General features: G+C 46.0%; 1 long non-coding RNA gene across 1 annotated transcript in view; it reads right to left on the bottom strand.

Moving 5' to 3' along the window:
- LOC141164453 (uncharacterized) overlaps positions 1 to 16,136 on the bottom strand; it is a 253,042-nt gene that overhangs the window by 188,882 nt on the left and 48,024 nt on the right. The window lies entirely within an intron of this gene.

The following is a 16,136-nucleotide window of genomic DNA, read 5'->3' as shown; positions in this document are numbered from 1 at the left end:
ATTTAGAAAAAAAAACATTTATCCCATCAGGAAATTCAGAGAAAAGTGAAGGGGTATAGAGGGTGAACTTTGTTTCTTGGAAAAGGTGGTAAGAAGTAATAAAGCCCATGGATCTTCCTGCAGGACCTGTAGTCTTCTGCATTTCACAGATAACCCACTCTGTAATAATTTGTGTAATACTTTATTTTTCCTGCTGGGGCACTGTAGGAAAATTAAACACTACCACATGTATCCAGGTAATTGGTGGGGGTCCAGCAGGTGGAAACTGCTGCTCGGGAGTCCTACAATCATCTGCAATCATCATGGGAAGTCCCCTTTTTAATAGGTGCCAATAAAAATTAAAAGGCTAGCCATAAAATGCAAAAAGACTCTGTAGCGGATCCCATATATTAGGCGCTTATCAGGGGTGGTGTATATTAGATGCTTGTCAGGGGTGGTGTATATTAGATGCTTGTCAGGGGTGGTGTATATTAGATGCTTGTCAGGGGTGGTGTATATTAGATGCTTGTCAGGGGTGGTGTATATTAGATGCTTGTCAGGGGTGGTGTATATTAGATGCTTGTCAGGGGTGGTGTATATTAGACGCTTGTCAGGGGTGGTGTATATTAGATGCTTGTCAGGGGTGGTGTATATTAGACGCTTGTCAGGGGGGGTGTATATTAGATGCTTGTCAGGGGTGGTGTATATTAGATGCTTGTCAGGGGTGGTGTATATTAGATGCTTGTCATGGGTGGTGTATATTAGATACTTGTCAGGGGGGGTGTATATTAGATGCTTGTCATGGGTGGTGTATATTAGACACTTGTCAGGGGTGGTGTATATTAGATGCTTGTCGGGGGGGTGTATATTAGACGCTTGTCAGGGGTGGTGTATATTAGATGCTTGTCATGGGTGGTGTATATTAGACACTTGTCAGGGGTGGTGTATATTAGATGCTTGTCGGGGGGGTGTATATTAGACGCTTGTCAGGGGTGGTGTATATTAGACGCTTGTCAGGGGTGGTGTATATTAGATGCTTGTCAGGGGTGGTGTATATTAGACACTTGTCAGGGGTGGTGTATATTAGATGCTTGTCGGGGGGGTGTATATTAGACGCTTGTCAGGGGTGGTGTATATTAGATGCTTGTCATGGGTGGTGTATATTAGATGCTTGTCAGGGGTGGTGTATATTAGATACTTGTCAGGGGTGGTGTATATTAGATGCTTGTCATGGGTGGTGTATATTAGATACTTGTCAGGGGGGGTGTATATTAGATGCTTGTCATGGGTGGTGTATATTAGATGCTTGTCAGGGGTGGTGTATATTAGATGCTTGTCAGGGGTGGTGTATATTAGATGCTTGTCAGGGGTGGTGTATATTAGACGCTTGTCAGGGGTGGTGAATATTAGACGCTTGTCAGGGGTGGTGTATATTAGATGCTTGTCAGGGGTGGTGTATATTAGATGCTTGTCAGGGGTGGTGTATATTAGATGCTTGTCAGGGGTGGTGTATATTAGATGCTTGTCATGGGTGGTGTATATTAGATACTTGTCAGGGGGGGTGTATATTAGATGCTTGTCATGGGTGGTGTATATTAGATGCTTGTCAGGGGTGGTGTATATTAGATGCTTGTCAGGGGTGGTGTATATTAGATGCTTGTCAGGGGTGGTGTATATTAGATGCTTGTCAGGGGTGGTGTATATTAGACGCTTGTCAGGGGTGGTGAATATTAGACGCTTGTCAGGGGTGGTGTATATTAGATGCTTGTCAGGGGTGGTGTATATTAGATGCTTGTCAGGGGTGGTGTATATTAGATGCTTGTCATGGGTGGTGTATATTAGATGCTTGTCATGGGTGGTGTATATTAGATGCTTGTCAGGGGTGGTGTATATTAGACGCTTGTCAGGGGTGGTGTATATTAGATGCTTGTCGGGGGGGTGTATATTAGATGCTTGTCATGGGTGGTGTATATTAGATGCTTGTCAGGGGTGGTGTATATTAGATGCTTGTCAGGGGTGGTGTATATTAGATGCTTGTCAGGGGTGGTGTATATTAGATGCTTGTCAGGGGTGGTGTATATTAGACGCTTGTCAGGGGTGGTGAATATTAGACGCTTGTCAGGGGTGGTGTATATTAGACGCTTGTCAGGGGTGGTGAATATTAGACGCTTGTCAGGGATGGTGTATATTAGATGCTTGTCAGGGGGGGTGTATATTAGACGCTTGTCAGGGGGGGTGTATATTAGATGCTTGTCAGGGGTGGTGTATATTAGACGCTTGTCAGGGGTGGTGAATATTAGATGCTTGTCAGGGGTGGTGTATATTAGACGCTTGTCAGGGGTGGTGAATATTAGACGCTTGTCAGGGATGGTGTATATTAGATGCTTGTCAGGGGGGGTGTATATTAGACGCTTGTCAGGGGGGGTGTATATTAGATGCTTGTCAGGGGTGGTGTATATTAGATGCTTGTCAGGGGTGGTGTATATTAGATGCTTGTCATGGGTGGTGTATATTAGATGCTTGTCATGGGTGGTGTATATTAGATGCTTGTCATGGGTGGTGTATATTAGATGCTTGTCAGGGGTGGTGTATATTAGACGCTTGTCATGGGTGGTGTATATTAGACGCTTGTCAGGGGTGGTGTATATTAGACGCTTGTCAGGGGTGGTGTATATTAGATGCTTGTCAGGGGTGGTGTATATTAGATGCTTGTCAGGGGTGGTGTATATTAGATGCTTGTCAGGGGGGGTGTATATTAGATGCTTGTCATGGGTGGTGTATATTAGATGCTTGTCAGGGGTGGTGTATATTAGACGCTTGTCATGGGTGGTGTATATTAGACGCTTGTCAGGGGTGGTGTATATTAGACGCTTGTCAGGGGTGGTGTATATTAGATGCTTGTCAGGGGTGGTGTATATTAGATGCTTGTCAGGGGTGGTGTATATTAGATGCTTGTCAGGGGTGGTGTATATTAGATGCTTGTCAGGGGTGGTGTATATTAGATGCTTGTCAGGGGTGGTGTATATTAGATGCTTGTCAGGGGTGGTGTATATTAGATGCTTGTCAGGGGTGGTGTATATTAGATGCTTGTCAGGGGTGGTGTATATTAGATGCTTGTCAGGGGTGGTGTATATTAGACGCTTGTCATGGGTGGTGTATATTAGACGCTTGTCAGGGGTGGTGTATATTAGATGCTTGTCAGGGGTCGTGTATATTAGATGCTTGTCAGGGGTGGTGTATATTAGATGCTTGTCAGGGGTGGTGTATATTAGATGCTTGTCAGGGGTGGTGTATATTAGATGCTTGTCAGGGGTGGTGTATATTAGACGCTTGTCAGGGGTGGTGTATATTAGATACTTGTCAGGGGTGGTGTATATTAGATGCTTGTCAGGGGTGGTGTATATTAGATGCTTGTCAGGGGTGGTGTATATTAGATGCTTGTCAGGGGTGGTGTATATTAGATGCTTGTCAGGGGTGGTGTATATTAGATGCTTGTCAGTGGTGGTGTATATTAGACGCTTGTCAGGGGTGGTGTATATTAGATGCTTGTCAGGGGTGGTGTATATTAGATGCTTGTCAGGGGTGGTGTATATTAGATACTTGTCAGGGGGGGTGTATATTAGATGCTTGTCAGGGGTGGTGTATATTAGATGCTTGTCATGGGTGGTGTATATTAGATGCTTGTCAGGGGTGGTGTATATTAGATGCTTGTCAGGGGTGGTGTATATTAGATGCTTGTCATGGGGGGTGTATATTAGATGCTTGTCAGGGGTGGTGTATATTAGATGCTTGTCAGGGGGGGTGTATATTAGATGCTTGTCAGGGGTGGTGTATATTAGATGCTTGTCAGGGGGGGTGTATATTAGATGCTTGTCAGGGGTGGTGTATATTAGATGCTTGTCATGGGTGGTGTATATTAGATGCTTGTCAGGGGTGGTGTATATTAGATACTTGTCAGGGGGGGTGTATATTAGATGCTTGTCAGGGGTGGTGTGTATTAGATGCTTGTCAGGGGTGGTGTATATTAGATGCTTGTCAGGGGTGGTGTATATTAGATGCTTGTCAGGGGTGGTGTATATTAGATACTTGTCAGGGGGGGTGTATATTAGATGCTTGTCAGGGATGGTGTATATTAGATACTTGTCAGGGGGGGTGTATATTAGATGCTTGTCAGGGGTGGTGTATATTAGATGCTTGTCAGGGGTGGTGTATATTAGATGCTTGTCAGGGGGGGTGTATATTAGATGCTTGTCAGGGGTGGTGTATATTAGACGCTTGTCAGGGGTGGTGTATATTAGATGCTTGTCAGGGGTGGTGTATATTAGATGCTTGTCAGGGGTGGTGTATATTAGATGCTTGTCAGGGGTGGTGTATATTAGATGCTTGTCAGGGGTGGTGTATATTAGACGCTTGTCATGGGTGGTGTATATTAGATGCTTGTCAGGGGTGGTGTATATTAGATGCTTGTCAGGGGTGGTGTATATTAGATACTTGTCAGGGGAGGGGTATATTAGATGCTTGTCATGGGTGGTGTATATTAGATGCTTGTCAGGGGTGGTGTATATTAGACGCTTGTCATGGGTGGTGTATATTAGATGCTTGTCAGGGGTGGTGTATATTAGATACTTGTCAGGGGTGGTGTATATTAGACGCTTGTCAGTGGTGGTGTATATTAGATGCTTGTCATGGGTGGTGTATATTAGATGCTTGTCAGGGGTGGTGTATATTAGATGCTTGTCAGGGGTGGTGTATATTAGATGCTTGTCAGGGGTGGTGTATATTAGACGCTTGTCATGGGTGGTGTATATTAGATGCTTGTAAGGTGAGGGGTATATTAGATGCTTGTCAGGGGTGGTGTATATTAGATGCTTGTCATGGGTGGTGTATATTAGATGCTTGTCATGGGTGGTGTATATTAGACGCTTGTCAGGGGTGGTGTATATTAGACGCTTGTCAGGGGTGGTGTATATTAGATGCTTGTCAGGGGTGGTGTATATTAGATGCTTGTCATGGGTGGTGTATATTAGATGCTTGTCAGGGGAGGGGTATATTAGACGCTTGTCAGGGGTGGTGTATATTAGATGCTTGTCAGGGGTGGTGTATATTAGATGCTTGTCAGGGGTGGTGTATATTAGATGCTTGTCAGGGGTGGTGTATATTAGATGCTTGTCATGGGTGGTGTATATTAGACGCTTGTCAGGGGTGGTGTATATTAGACGCTTGTCATGGGTGGTGTATATTAGATGCTTGTCAGGGGTGGTGTATATTAGATGCTTGTCAGGGGTGGTGTATATTAGATGCTTGTCAGGGGTGGTGTATATTAGACGCTTGTCAGGGGTGGTGTATATTAGATGCTTGTCAGGGGTGGTGTATATTAGACGCTTGTCATGGGTGGTGTATATTAGACGCTTGTCAGGGGTGGTGTATATTAGACGCTTGTCAGGGGTGGTGTATATTAGATGCTTGTCATGGGTGGTGTATATTAGATGCTTGTCAGGGGTGGTGTATATTAGACGCATGTTAGGGGTGGGGTAGATTAGACACATGTCAGGGGTGGGGTAGATTAGACACATGTCAGGGGTGGGGTAGATTAGACACATGTCAGGGGTGGGGTAGATTAGACACATGTCAGGGGTGGGATATATTAGGCGCTTGTCAGGGGTGGGATATATTAGGCACATGTCAGGGGTGGGGTAGATTAGACACATGTCGGGGTGGTGTATATTAGATGCTTGTCATGGGTGGTGTATATTAGATGCTTGTCAGGGGTGGTGTATATTAGATGCTTGTCAGGGGTGGTGTATATTAGATGCTTGTCAGGGGTGGTGTATATTAGATGCTTGTCAGGGGTGGTGTATATTAGATGCTTGTCAGGGGGGGTGTATATTAGACGCTTGTCAGGGGTGGTGTATATTAGATGCTTGTCAGGGGTGGTGTATATTAGACGCTTGTCAGGGGTGGTGTATATTAGATGCTTGTCAGGGGTGGTGTATATTAGACGCTTGTCAGGGGTGGTGTATATTAGACGCTTGTCAGGGGTGGTGTATATTAGATGCTTGTCGGGGGGGTGTATATTAGATGCTTGTCATGGGTGGTGTATATTAGATGCTTGTCAGGGGTGGTGTATATTAGACGCTTGTCAGGGGTGGTGTATATTAGATGCTTGTCAGGGGTGGTGTATATTAGACGCTTGTCAGGGGTGGTGTATATTAGATGCTTGTCAGGGGTGGTGTATATTAGATGCTTGTCAGGGGTGGTGTATATTAGATGCTTGTCAGGGGTGGTGTATATTAGATGCTTGTCAGGGGTGGTGTATATTAGACGCTTGTCAGGGGTGGTGTATATTAGATGCTTGTCAGGGGTGGTGTATATTAGATGCTTGTCAGGGGTGGTGTATATTAGATGCTTGTCAGGGGTGGTGTATATTAGATGCTTGTCAGGGGTGGTGTATATTAGATGCTTGTCAGGGGTGGTGTATATTAGATACTTGTCAGGGGAGGGGTATATTAGATGCTTGTCATGGGTGGTGTATATTAGATGCTTGTCAGGGGTGGTGTATATTAGACGCTTGTCATGGGTGGTGTATATTAGATGCTTGTCAGGGGTGGTGTATATTAGATGCTTGTCATGGGTGGTGTATATTAGATGCTTGTCATGGGTGGTGTATATTAGATGCTTGTCATGGGTGGTGTATATTAGATGCTTGTCAGGGGTGGTGTATATTAGATGCTTGTCAGGGGTGGTGTATATTAGACGCTTGTCAGGGGTGGTGTATATTAGATGCTTGTCGGGGGGGTGTATATTAGATGCTTGTCATGGGTGGTGTATATTAGATGCTTGTCAGGGGTGGTGTATATTAGATGCTTGTCAGGGGTGGTGTATATTAGATGCTTGTCAGGGGTGGTGTATATTAGATGCTTGTCAGGGGTGGTGTATATTAGATACTTGTCAGGGGAGGGGTATATTAGATGCTTGTCATGGGTGGTGTATATTAGACGCTTGTCAGGGGGGTGTATATTAGACGCTTGTCAGGGGGGTGTATATTAGATGCTTGTCAGGGGGGTGTATATTAGACGCTTGTCAGGGGGGGTGTATATTAGATGCTTGTCAGGGGGGGTGTATATTAGACGCTTGTCAGGGGTGGTGTATATTAGATGCTTGTCAGGGGTGGTGTATAATAGACGCTTGTCAGGGGTGGTGTATAATAGACGCTTGTCAGGGGTGGTGTATATTAGATGCTTGTCAGGGGTGGTGTATATTAGATGCTTGTCAGGGGTGGTGTATAATAGACGCTTGTCAGGGGTGGTGTATATTAGATGCTTGTCAGGGGTGGTGTATATTAGACGCATGTTAGGGGTGGGGTAGATTAGACACATGTCAGGGGTGGGGTAGATTAGACACATGTCAGGGGTGGGGTAGATTAGACACATGTCAGGGGTGGGGTAGATTAGACACATGTTAGGGGTGGGGTAGATTAGACACATGTCAGGGGTGGGATATATTAGGCGCTTGTCAGGGGTGGGATATATTAGGCGCTTGTCAGGGGTGGTGTATATTAGACACATGTCGGGGGGGTGTATATTAGATGCTTGTCATGGGTGGTGTATATTAGATGCTTGTCAGGGGTGGTGTATATTAGACGCTTGTCAGGGGTGGTGTATATTAGATGCTTGTCAGGGGTGGTGTATATTAGACGCTTGTCAGGGGTGGTGTATATTAGATGCTTGTCAGGGGTGGTGTATATTAGATGCTTGTCAGGGGTGGTGTATATTAGATACTTGTCAGGGGTGGTGTATATTAGATGCTTGTCAGGGGTGGTGTATATTAGATGCTTGTCAGGGGTGGTGTATATTAGATACTTGTCAGGGGTGGTGTATATTAGACGCTTGTCAGGGGTGGTGTATATTAGATGCTTGTCAGGGGTGGTGTATATTAGATGCTTGTCAGGGGTGGTGTATATTAGATGCTTGTCAGGGGTGGTGTATATTAGATGCTTGTCAGGGGTGGTGTATATTAGATGCTTGTCAGGGGTGGTGTATATTAGATACTTGTCAGGGGAGGGGTATATTAGATGCTTGTCATGGGTGGTGTATATTAGATGCTTGTCAGGGGTGGTGTATATTAGATGCTTGTCATGGGTGGTGTATATTAGATGCTTGTCAGGGGTGGTGTATATTAGATGCTTGTCAGGGGTGGTGTATATTAGATGCTTGTCAGGGGTGGTGTATATTAGATGCTTGTCAGGGGTGGTGTATATTAGATGCTTGTCAGGGGTGGTGTATATTAGATGCTTGTCAGGGGTGGTGTATATTAGACGCTTGTCAGGGGTGGTGTATATTAGATGCTTGTCAGGGGAGGGGTATATTAGACGCTTGTCAGGGGTGGTGTATATTAGATGCTTGTCAGGGGTGGTGTATATTAGACGCTTGTCAGGGGTGGTGTATATTAGACGCTTGTCAGGGGTGGTGTATATTAGACGCTTGTCAGGGGGGGTGTATATTAGACGCTTGTCAGGGGTGGTGTATATTAGACGCTTGTCAGGGGTGGTGTATATTAGACGCTTGTCAGGGGTGGTGTATATTAGACGCTTGTCAGGGGGGGTGTATATTAGACGCTTGTCAGGGGGGGTGTATATTAGACGCTTGTCAGGGGTGGTGTATATTAGATGCTTGTCAGGGGTGGTGTATATTAGACGCTTGTCAGGGGTGGTGTATATTAGATGCTTGTCGGGGGGGTGTATATTAGACGCTTGTCAGGGGGGTGTATATTAGACGCTTGTCAGGGGGGGTGTATATTAGACGCTTGTCAGGGGTGGTGTATATTAGACGCTTGTCAGGGGGGGTGTATATTAGACGCTTGTCAGGGGTGGTGTATATTAGATGCTTGTCAGGGGTGGTGTATATTAGATGCTTGTCAGGGGTGGTGTATATTAGACGCTTGTCAGGGGGGGTGTATATTAGACGCTTGTCGGGGGGGTGTATATTAGACGCTTGTCAGGGGGGTGTATATTAGACGCTTGTCAGGGGGGGTGTATATTAGACGCTTGTCAGGGGTGGTGTATATTAGACGCTTGTCAGGGGGGGTGTATATTAGACGCTTGTCAGGGGTGGTGTATATTAGATGCTTGTCAGGGGTGGTGTATATTAGATGCTTGTCAGGGGTGGGGTATATTAGATGCTTGTCAGGGGTGGTGTATATTAGACGCTTGTCAGGGGTGGTGTATATTAGATGCTTGTCAGGGGGGGTGTATATTAGACGCTTGTCAGGGGGGGTGTATATTAGACGCTTGTCAGGGGTGGTGTATATTAGACGCTTGTCAGGGGTGGTGTATATTAGACGCTTGTCAGGGGTGGTGTATATTAGACGCTTTTCATGGGGGGTGTATATTAGACGCTTGTCAGGGGGGGTGTATATTAGACGCTTGTCAGGGGTGGTGTATATTAGATGCTTGTCAGGGGTGGTGTATATTAGACGCTTGTCAGGGGTGGTGTACATTAGACGCTTGTCGGGGGGGTGTATATTAGACGCTTGTCAGGGGGGGTGTATATTAGACGCTTGTCAGGGGGGTGTATATTAGACGCTTGTCAGGGGTGGTGTATATTAGATGCTTGTCAGGGGTGGTGTATATTAGACGCTTGTCAGGGGGGGTGTATATTAGACGCTTGTCAGGGGTGGTGTATATTAGATGCTTGTCAGGGGTGGTGTATATTAGATGCTTGTCAGGGGTGGTGTATATTAGATGCTTGTCAGGGGTGGTGTATATTAGATGCTTCTCAGGGGTGGTGTATATTAGATGCTTGTCAGGGGGGGTGTATATTAGATGCTTGTCAGGGGGGGTGTATATTAGACGCTTGTCAGGGGTGGTGTATATTAGATGCTTGTCAGGGGTGGTGTATATTAGATGCTTGTCAGGGGTGGGATATATTAGGCACATGTCAGGGGTGGGGTTGATTAGACACATGTCGGGGGGGTGTATATTAGATGCTTGTCATGGGTGGTGTATATTAGATGCTTGTCAGGGGTGGTGTATATTAGACGCTTGTCAGGGGTGGTGTATATTAGATGCTTGTCAGGGGTGGTGTATATTAGACGCTTGTCAGGGGTGGTGTATATTAGATGCTTGTCAGGGGTGGTGTATATTAGATGCTTGTCAGGGGTGGTGTATATTAGATGCTTGTCAGCGGTGGTGTATATTAGACGCTTGTCATGGGTGGTGTATATTAGATGCTTGTCAGGGGTGGTGTATATTAGATGCTTGTCAGGGGTGGTGTATATTAGATGCTTGTCAGGGGTGGTGTATATTAGATGCTTGTCAGGGGTGGTGTATATTAGATGCTTGTCAGGGGTGGTGTATATTAGATGCTTGTCAGGGGTGGTGTATATTAGATGCTTGTCAGGGGTGGTGTATATTAGATACTTGTCAGGGGAGGGGTATATTAGATGCTTGTCATGGGTGGTGTATATTAGATGCTTGTCAGGGGTGGTGTATATTAGACGCTTGTCATGGGTGGTGTATATTAGATGCTTGTCAGGGGTGGTGTATATTAGATGCTTGTCAGGGGTGGTGTATATTAGATGCTTGTCAGGGGTGGTGTATATTAGACGCTTGTCAGGGGTGGTGTATATTAGATGCTTGTCAGGGGTGGTGTATATTAGATGCTTGTCAGGGGTGGTGTATCTTAGACGCTTGTCAGGGGTGGTGTATATTAGATGCTTGTCAGGGGTGGTGTATATTAGATGCTTGTCAGGGGTGGTGTATATTAGATGCTTGTCAGGGGTGGTGTATATTAGATGCTTGTCAGGGGTGGTGTATATTAGATGCTTGTCAGGGGTGGTGTATATTAGATGCTTGTCAGGGGTGGTGTATATTAGATGCTTGTCAGGGGTGGTGTATATTAGACGCTTGTCAGGGGTGGTGTATATTAGACGCTTGTCAGGGGAGGGGTATATTAGACGCTTGTCAGGGGTGGTGTATATTAGATGCTTGTCAGGGGTGGTGTATATTAGACGCTTGTCAGGGGTGGTGTATATTAGACGCTTGTCAGGGGTGGTGTATATTAGACGCTTGTCAGGGGGGGTGTATATTAGACGCTTGTCAGGGGTGGTGTATATTAGACGCTTGTCAGGGGTGGTGTATATTAGACGCTTGTCAGGGGTGGTGTATATTAGACGCTTGTCAGGGGGGGTGTATATTAGACGCTTGTCAGGGGGGGTGTATATTAGACGCTTGTCAGGGGTGGTGTATATTAGATGCTTATCAGGGGTGGTGTATATTAGACGCTTATCAGGGGTGGTGTATATTAGATGCTTGTCGGGGGGGTGTATATTAGACGCTTGTTAGGGGGGTGTATATTAGACGCTTGTCAGGGGGGGAGTATATTAGATGCTTGTCAGGGGTGGTGTATATTAGACGCTTGTCAGGGGGGGTGTATATTAGACGCTTGTCAGGGGTGGTGTCTATTAGATGCTTGTCAGGGGTGGTGTATATTAGATGCTTGTCAGGGGTGGTGTATATTAGACGCTTGTCAGGGGGGGTGTATATTAGACGCTTGTCGGGGGGGTGTATATTAGACGCTTGTCATGGGGGTGTATATTAGACGCTTGTCAGGGGGGGTGTATATTAGACGCTTGTCAGGGGGGGTGTATATTAGACGCTTGTCAGGGGGGGTGTATATTAGACGCTTGTCAGGGGTGGTGTATATTAGATGCTTGTCAGGGGTGGTGTATATTAGATGCTTGTCAGGGGTGGGGTATATTAGATGCTTGTCAGGGGTGGTGTATATTAGACGCTTGTCAGGGGTGGTGTATATTAGATGCTTGTCAGGGGGGGTGTATATTAGACGCTTGTCAGGGGGGGTGTATATTAGACGCTTGTCAGGGGTGGTGTATATTAGACGCTTGTCAGGGGTGGTATATATTAGACGCTTGTCAGGGGTGGTGTATATTAGACGCTTGTCATGGGGGGTGTATATTAGACGCTTGTCAGGGGGGGTGTATATTAGACGCTTGTCAGGGGTGGTGTATATTAGATGCCTGTCAGGGGTGGTGTATATTAGACGCTTGTCAGGGGTGGTGTACATTAGACGCTTGTCAGGGGGGGTGTATATTAGACGCTTGTCAGGGGGGGTGTATATTAGACGCTTGTCGGGGGGGTGTATATTAGACGCTTGTCAGGGGGGTGTATATTAGACGCTTGTCAGGGGTGGTGTATATTAGATGCTTGTCAGGGGTGGTGTATATTAGACGCTTGTCAGGGGTGGTGTATATTAGACGCTTGTCAGGGGTGGTGTATATTAGACGCTTGTCAGGGGTGGTGTATATTAGACGCTTGTCAGGGGTGGTGTATATTAGATGCTTGTCAGGGGTGGTGTATATTAGATGCTTGTCAGGGGTGGTGTATATTAGATGCTTGTCAGGGGTGGTGTATATTAGATGCTTGTCAGGGGTGGTGTATATTAGACACTTGTCAGGGGTGGGATATATTAGGCGCTTGTCAGGGGTGGGATATATTAGGCACATGTCAAGGGTGGGGTAGATTAGACACATGTCAGGGGTGGGGTAGATTAGACACATGTCGGGGGGGTGTATATTAGATGCTTGTCATGGGTGGTGTATATTAGATGCTTGTCAGGGGGGTGTATATTAGACGCTTGTCAGGGGTGGTGTATATTAGATGCTTGTCAGGGGTGGTGTATATTAGACACATGTCAGGGGTGGTGTATATTAGACGCTTGTCAGGGGTGGTGTATATTAGATGCTTGTCAGGGGTGGTGTATATTAGATGCTTGTCAGGGGTGGTGTATATTAGATGCTTGTCAGGGGTGGTGTATATTAGATGCTTGTCAGGGGTGGTGTATATTAGATGCTTGTCAGGGGAGGGGTATATTAGATGCTTGTCAGGGGGGTGTATATTAGACGCTTGTCAGGGGTGGTGTATATTAGATGCTTGTCAGGGGTGGTGTTTATTAGATGCTTGTCAGGGGTGGTGTATATTAGACACATGTCAGGGGTGGTGTATATTAGACACATGTCAGGGGTGGTGTATATTAGATGCTTGTCAGGGGAGGGGTATATTAGATGCTTGTCAGGGGGGTGTATATTAGATGCTTGTCAGGGGTGGTGTATATTAGATGCTTGTCAGGGGTGGTGTATATTAGATGCTTGTCAGGGGTGGTGTATATTAGACACATATCAGGGGTGGTGTATATTAGACGCTTGTCAGGGGGGTGTATATTAGATGCTTGTCAGGGGTGGTGTATATTAGATGCTTGTCAGGGGTGGTGTATATTAGATGCTTGTCAGGGGTGGTGTATATTAGACACATGTCAGGGGTGGTGTATATTAGATGCTTGTCAGGGGTGGTGTATATTAGATGCTTGTCAGGGGTGGTGTATATTAGATGCTTGTCAGGGGTGGTGTATATTAGACGCTTGTCAGGGGGGTGTATATTAGACGCTTGTCAGGGGTGGTGTATATTAGATGCTTGTCAGGGGTGGTGTATATTAGACACATGTCAGGGGTGGTGTATATTAGACGCTTGTCAGGGGTGGTGTATATTAGATGCTTGTCAGGGGTGGTGTATATTAGACGCTTGTCAGGGGTGGTGTATATTAGATGCTTGTCAGGGGTGGTGTATATTAGATGCTTGTCAGGGGTGGTGTATATTAGACACATGTCAGGGGTGGTGTATATTAGACACATGTCAGGGGGGGTGTATATTAGATGCTTGTCAGGGGTGGGGTATATTAGATGCTTGTCAGGGGTGGTGTATATTAGACGCTTGTCAGGGGGGTGTATATTAGACGCTTGTCAGGGGTGGTGAATATTAGACGCTTGTCATGGGTGGTGTATATTAGATGCTTGTCAGGGGTGGTGTATATTAGGTGCTTGTCATGGGTGGTGTATTTTAGGCGTTTGTCAGGGGGGTGTATATTAGACACATGTTAGGGGTGGTGAATATTAGACGCTTGTCAGGGGTGGTGTATATTAGACGCTTGTCAGGGGTGGTGTATATTAGATGCTTGTCAGGGGTGGTGTATATTAGATGCTTGTCAGGGGTGGTGTATATTAGATGCTTGTCAGGGGTGGTGTATATTAGGTGCTTGTCATGGGTGGTGTATTTTAGGCGTTTGTCAGGGGGGTGTATATTAGACACATGTTAGGGGTGGTGAATATTAGACGCTTGTCAGGGGGGTGTATATTAGACACATGTCAGGGGTGGTGTATATTAGATGCTTGTCAGGGGTGGTGTATATTAGACGCTTGTCAGGGGTGGTGTATATTAGATGCTTGTCAGGGGTGGTGTATATTAGATGCTTGTCAGGGGTGGTGTATATTAGACGCTTGTCAGGGGTGGTGAATATTAGACGCTTGTCATGGGTGGTGTATTTTAGGCGTTTGTCAGGAGGGTGTATATTAGACACATGTTAGGGGTGGTGTATATTAGATGCTTGTCAGGGGGGGTGTATATTAGACGCTTGTCAGGGGGGGTGTATATTAGACGCTTGTCAGGGGGGGTGTATATTAGACGCTTGTCAGGGGTGGTGTATATTAGATGCTTGTCAGGGGGGGTGTATATTAGACGCTTGTCAGGGGGGGTGTATATTAGACGCTTGTCAGGGGGGTGTATATTAGACACATGTTAGGGGTGGTGTATATTAGATGCTTGTCAGGGGGGGTGTATATTAGACGCTTGTCAGGGGGGGTGTATATTAGATGCTTGTCAGGGGTGGTGTATATTAGACGCTTGTCAGGGGTGGTGTATATTAGATGCTTGTCAGGGGTGGTGTATATTAGACGCTTGTCAGGGGTGGTGTATATTAGATGCTTGTCAGGGGTGGTGTATATTAGACGCTTGTCAGGGGTGGTGTATATTAGATGCTTGTCAGGGGTGGTGTATATTAGATGCTTGTCAGGGGTGGTGTATATTAGACACTTGTCAGGGGTGGGATATATTAGGCGCTTGTCAGGGGTGGGATATATTAGGCACATGTCAAGGGTGGGGTAGATTAGACACATGTCGGGGGGGTGTATATTAGATGCTTGTCATGGGTGGTGTATATTAGACGCTTGTCAGGGGTGGTGTATATTAGACGCTTGTCAGGGGTGGTGTATATTAGACGCTTGTCAGGGGTGGTGTATATTAGATGCTTGTCAGGGGTGGTGTATATTAGACACTTGTCAGGGGTGGGATATATTAGGCGCTTGTCAGGGGTGGGATATATTAGGCACATGTCAAGGGTGGGGTAGATTAGACACATGTCAGGGGTGGGGTAGATTAGACACATGTCGGGGGGGTGTATATTAGACGCTTGTCAGGGGTGGTGTATATTAGATGCTTGTCATGGGTGGTGTATATTAGATGCTTGTCAGGGGTGGAGTATATTAGACGCTTGTCAGGGGAGGGGTATATTAGACGCTTGTCAGGGGGGGTGTATATTAGACGCTTGTCAGGGGTGGTGTATATTAGATGCTTGTCATGGGTGGTGTATATTAGATGCTTGTCAGGGGTGGTGTATATTAGATGCTTGTCAGGGGTGGTGTATATTAGATGCTTGTCAGGGGTGGTGTATATTAGACGCTTGTCAGGGGGGTGTATATTAGACGCTTGTCAGGGGTGGTGTATATTAGATGCTTGTCAGGGGTGGTGTATATTAGACACATGTCAGGGGTGGTGTATATTAGACGCTTGTCAGGGGTGGTGTATATTAGATGCTTGTCAGGGGTGGTGTATATTAGACGCTTGTCAGGGGTGGTGTATATTAGATGCTTGTCAGGGGTGGTGTATATTAGATGCTTGTCAGGGGTGGTGTATATTAGACACATGTCAGGGGTGGTGTATATTAGACACATGTCAGGGGGGGTGTATATTAGATGCTTGTCAGGGGTGGGGTATATTAGATGCTTGTCAGGGGTGGTGTATATTAGACGCTTGTCAGGGGGGTGTATATTAGACGCTTGTCAGGGGTGGTGAATATTAGACGCTTGTCATGGGTGGTGTATATTAGATGCTTGTCAGGGGTGGTGTATATTAGGTGCTTGTCATGGGTGGTGTATTTTAGGCGTTTGTCAGGGGGGTGTATATTAGACACATGTTAGGGGTGGTGAATATTAGACGCTTGTCAGGGGTGGTGTATATTAGACGCTTGTCAGGGGTG

Source organism: Phyllobates terribilis, unplaced genomic scaffold, assembly GCF_046119375.1.
Source record: "Phyllobates terribilis strain yellow unplaced genomic scaffold, ASM4611937v1 Scaffold_1__5_contigs__length_1240528914, whole genome shotgun sequence".
NCBI classification, from domain to species: domain Eukaryota; kingdom Metazoa; phylum Chordata; class Amphibia; order Anura; family Dendrobatidae; genus Phyllobates; species Phyllobates terribilis.
Note: the sequence above shows the minus strand (reverse complement) of the source record. Positions and strands in the feature narration are given on the sequence as shown.